Source organism: Eriocheir sinensis, unplaced genomic scaffold, assembly GCF_024679095.1.
Source record: "Eriocheir sinensis breed Jianghai 21 unplaced genomic scaffold, ASM2467909v1 Scaffold1113, whole genome shotgun sequence".
Taxonomy (NCBI): Eukaryota; Metazoa; Arthropoda; class Malacostraca; order Decapoda; family Varunidae; genus Eriocheir; species Eriocheir sinensis.
Genome location: NW_026110423.1, coordinates 71,249 through 76,419, shown reverse-complemented (window position 1 = coordinate 76,419; position 5,171 = coordinate 71,249). Strand labels below are relative to the sequence as shown.

The 5,171-nt window shown below is 49.1% G+C and overlaps 1 long non-coding RNA gene across 34 annotated transcripts; it reads right to left on the bottom strand.

The window, feature by feature from the left end:
• Positions 1 to 725: 725 nt before the first annotated feature.
• Positions 726 to 2,280, bottom strand: LOC126989258 (uncharacterized). Of its 34 annotated transcripts, XR_007743129.1 has the most exons (7): positions 1,866 to 2,280; positions 1,757 to 1,812; positions 1,531 to 1,644; positions 1,285 to 1,478; positions 1,095 to 1,150; positions 983 to 1,038; positions 726 to 926 (listed from the first exon to the last, which is right to left on the bottom strand). It is a non-coding gene; the product is annotated as an uncharacterized LOC126989258 (long non-coding RNA). The 34 variants fall into 34 exon arrangements; XR_007743123.1 differs by having other exon boundaries at positions 726 to 1,010; positions 1,067 to 1,150; positions 1,257 to 1,478; XR_007743113.1 differs by having other exon boundaries at positions 726 to 1,038; positions 1,257 to 1,478.
• Positions 2,281 to 5,171: the final 2,891 nt, after the last annotated feature.

Below are 5,171 nucleotides of genomic sequence, written 5' to 3'. Positions count from 1 at the left end.
CATGGAAACGCTTTGAAAATCCAATTCAAGGACTTTTTTTTTACTCTTGAAAATAGATGATGATGTTTACGAAAGCGCGTCGCCTCCTCTGGTGCTGGCCGCAGCGACGCTGCAGCCTCCGCAGCCGTAAAATAGCTCGCAGAGGGCTTAGGGTCGGGTAGCATATTTAAACTACTCCAACCAAACTTTACGACCTACTAACGGGGGGGCTGCGCCCCCCTCGACCCCCCATTCTAACCAGGGGGGGGCATGGCCCCCCCCCACATGTATATGTGACTTATTTCAGCGAGGAGGTATTTCTCGCAACACCGGCTGCAGCGTTGCTGCGGCCAGCACCAGAGGAGGCGGTGGCTGAATGGGGAGGCGGTGGCTGAGTCGTCAAAGTAACGGCCTCGTGTTCAGGAGGACGCGAGTTCAATCCCCGCCCGGTACCACCAAGCTGGGATTTTTCAGCCGCCGCCGAGTGGCTTAAAACTACCCACATGCTGTCCAGAAGACCACCTATCAACCCGGACTCTAGATTCTAGGATCAAAGATGAGCTCTGGGAGGGCAGCATGAGCCAATGCAAGATGGCGCCACTATAAACACTCGCCTGCGCCAGAACGGGCTGGGCCGACCATCAGGACCTACCGGAAAGAAGCCTTGGACCGACCATCAGGATCCACCGGGAAGAAGCCTACCGGCGCAATAGGCTGCAATGTAAAAAAAAAAAAAAAATAAAAAACTTTCGTAAACATTATCCCATATTTTCAAGAGTAAAAAAAAAGTCCTTGAATTGGATTTTCAAAGCGTTTCCATGACTGTTGAAGGTTTGTAGAAAAGATATATGAAGAGATACTGATGTTTCATAAGGTAGGTAATGAGATACTGGCACGGACCCAAAACGAATCTTAACCCCTGTGAGTACCGGGGACAACTTACACACCTGTGAGTACCGGGGACAACTTACACACCTGTGAGTACCGGGGACAACTTACACACCTGTGAGTACTGGGGACAACTTACACACCTGTGAGTACTGGGGACAACTTACACACCTGTGAGTACTGGGGACATCTTACACACCTGTGAGTACAGGGGACAACTTACACACCTGTGAGTACTGGGGACAACTTACACACCTGTGAGTACTGGGGACAACTTACACACCTGTGAGTACGTGGGACAACACACACCTGTGAGTACTGGGGACAACTTACACCTGTGAGTACTGGGGACAACTTACACACCTGTGAGTACTGGGGACAACACACACCTGTGAGTACTGGGGACAACTTACACACCTGTGAGTACTGGGGACAACTTACACACCTGTGAGTACTGGGGACAACTTACACACCTGTGAGTACTGGGGACAACTTACACACCTGTGAGTACTGGGGACAACTTACACACCTGTGAGTACTGGGGACAACTTACACACCTGTGAGTACCGGGGACAACTTACACACCTGTGAGTACTGGGGACAACTTACACCTGTGACTACTGGCGACAACACACACCTGTGAGTACTGGGGACAACTTACACACCTGTGAGTACTGGGGACAACTTACACACCTGTGAGTACCGGGGACAACTTACACACCTGTGAGTACTGGGGACAACTTACACACCTGTGAGTACTGGGGACAACTTACACACCTGTGAGTACTGGGGACAACTTACACACCTGTGAGTACTGGGGACAACTTACACACCTGTGAGTACTGGGGACAACTTACACACCTGTGAGTACTGGGGACAACTTACACACCTGTGAGTACCGGGGACAACTTACACACCTGTGAGTACTGGGGACAACTTACACACCTGTGAGTACTGGGGACAACTTACACACCTGTGAGTACTGGGGACAAACACACCTGTGAGTACTGGGGACAAACACACCTGTGCACACCTTTCCTGCCGCAGCCGGCCAGGAGTCTCCTCTCACCTCTGCTCCTCCTCCTCCTGCTGGCCCCGTCCCTGCTGTTCCTGCTCCTGCCCGCCATGCCAGGCTTCCCGGCGTTCCCAGCGAGACATTCACAAAAAGGTGCAGCCATTCCCCAACACGGCGGGAGGCAGGCACAGGCGGGAGGCAGGAAGGGCGGCGGGCCTAACAATATTTACCTCGACGCCAACACTTCCTCCTTATCTATTGCCTCCAAACGCATCAGACTAACTTAAATAACTTCAAAACTATTTATTAGGCCCTTAAGAATTACAGACCAATCTCCCTTGTAAACACAGTAGGGAAAGTTTTTTGTGCAGTGCTGAATGAAAGGTTGTGTAGATGGACTGAGAGGAGGAGGGGGATCTTTTCCGTTTGGCGTACAGCGCTAAAATTAATTTTAATATAGATTTTCTTATGTATTTTTGTCCGTAGAATCCGAATATGACAACCGTTTTATGGAGAAACGAACAGTTTTTAAGTTATTTTCCTTTACGCTGCAGCCGCCGCAGCATCAAAATAGCTCGCAGAGGGCTTAGGGTCGGGGAGCATATTTAAACTACTCCAACCGAACTTTACGACCTACTAACGGGGGGGCTGCGCCCCCCTCGACCCCCCCTAATAACCAGGGGGGCTACGCCCCTCCCTGGACCCCCCCCTCATGTATATGTGACTTATTTCAGCGAGGAGGTATTTCTCGCAACACCCGCTGCAGCCTCGCCGCGGCCAGCACCAGAGGCGACGCGCTTTCGTAAACATTATCCCATATTTTCAAGAGTAAAAAAAAAGTCCTTGAATTGGATTTTCAAAGCGTTTCCATGACTGCTGAAGGTTTGCAAACGGAAAAGATCCATAAATTGTATATAATACTGAATATTACGACTTTTTTAAGTTTGAATTCCTTCAGTAATAGATAGGAAGAAAATAACTTTAAAGGCAAATAACTCAAAAACTGTTAACTTCTCCAAAAAAATAATGTGATATTCTGATTCTACGGACAAAAATACATAGAAAAATCTATATTAAAATTACTTTTAGCGCTGTACGCCAAACGGAAAAGACCCGAGGAGGGCAGCCTAGGGGAGGAGCAGAATGGTTTACGAGTGGACAGGAGAGCTGAAGATAATAGGTTTGTTGTGAAGGAACTGACTGAAAGGAAAAAGAGAGCAGGGGAAAAGCTGTACCTAGGTTGTCTAGACATAGAGAAAGCTTATGACAGTGTTAATAGGAGTATGTTGTGTAGAGGGCTCGAGCAGATTGGATTGCGTGATAAGATTGTGAACATAGTTAAGAATATGTATGCAAGCACAAGAGCAAAATACAGGCTAGAGAACCTCGAGACAGACTGGGTGAGGAGCGAGAGAGGAGTGAGGCAGGGCTGCAATCTGTCCCCAGCATTATTTAGCCTGTATGCAGAGGAGCTGGCAGTCAGGGCGAGAAGAATGGATGCAGGCGTGAGAGTTGGAGAGGACAAGTTGTGTGTGTTGTTGTATGCGGACGATGTGATCTTGAGGGACTCTGCGGAAGACTTACAAAGAATTGTAGATGTGGTTTACATAGATTTACATAGAACCACACAGACCCCATACGGTCCAGACTAGGTGGTGATTCTAAAAAAACTAAGTGATTCTGTAGGTATATTCTATAGGTAGGGGGCTGTGGAGGATCATTTACACAAGCTTCACCGTGGCCAATCAACACTGTACCTTTCACCCAACAGTCTCCGCTGCAGTTCTCATAAGGGCGTTGTAGTTTTTACTGTCTGGTAACTGCCAGCAGGGTGGTTGTGTGAATGTATTGGGCTCAGCATTAAAAAGACAGAGGTAGTAAAACGAATCTTCACCGATTTGGTGGCGAGAAAAGCAAGATTATGAGTCACTAGGGCAGAGGATGACAGACAAAATCAACGCTCACATTTTTTTTTTTTAAATGGCGCCATGTTCACGACAACCATGAATCTGCAGACCGATTGGCCGACAGTCACAGACGGTCTTGACGACAGTCTTGCAGATTGCCTGTCAATTGGTTGGCCGACCAGCTGGCCGACAGCTGCCAAGGAGTTTTCCGACGGCCTTCCCGACGGTCTTCGCGACTGTACGTCTTGGCGGCAGCCTTGTCGACTGTCGCCGAATTCTACCCAAAATCTTAAAAGGATGTTTTGGCCGTAGACATCTTCACGGGTCCTGGGACATACAGGCTGTGATGGGCCGAGACTCCGCTGTGTCCACTTCCAGGGTTGCCACCCGTTCCTTAAAATACGGAATCGCTCTGCACTCGAGAGTGAAAAGTAGCGTTCCGTTTTGAACCAATGCGGAACGAACGCCATTTGTTCCGTATTATATTATCTGAATGGTCAAGCAGATAAAATTCAGTCTCTTAAAATTGTAGTGAGCGCATTTTTCGGTTAATCACAAAACCAGTCCGTAAAATTTGTCAAGGTTCTCCTAAAATACGTGTAAAATTACGCGCCGTAACGTCCCTCCCCCTCCTTAATTCTTGCCTCCACCAGCAGCGGCTCACTCATGGCATGCTCCAGAAATTTTAGGGTTGGCAGCCGTTCCTTTAAATATGGATCCATTCCGTAGTGGAGAGTGAGATGCTGCATTCCACACTTTTCTGACCTCAGGGTGGCAGCCCTTGTTGTCATGCAGCACAAGAGAGATCGAGGCAGCAGCAGGAGCGCGTGCGTGCTGTGCGGCTCCCAAGTTTGTGCCAGCCAAACGTAGCCACGCCAAGAAGCTGTTATTATGCTTGTGACTGCAAGATGAAAACATGAACTTCCTGATGGCGGCAGTGTGAGCCAATATTTCTGAGCCGAAAGTCTTCACGAACGTCCTTCATCAGGCGAAGACTGTCGTCACGACAGTCCCTATCATTCTCAAGTAGTCGGCACCGACGACTGTGTCCAAGGAAGCGGCAAAAAAATGAACAATGGCCCCGACAGTCGTCACGACTGTCCCAAGACAAGTCAAGACTATTGGCGACAGTCTTGACGACTGTCCGTGACCTCCCTTGGACCTCAACCGAAAATGACGGTTGGTCCAGACACTCGCCGACTCTTGTCGTGAAAGTTTAGCATGGAATACTTTTTCGCGCTAAGCCCCCACGACCCCACACTCCCTCATGACGTCCGCTCAGCATTCGGCGACCGTTGCTGGACCTCTTTCAAGACATGCCCGACCCTTCCACATCAACACGACCCTTCCACATCAACACAACCCTTCCACATCAACACGAC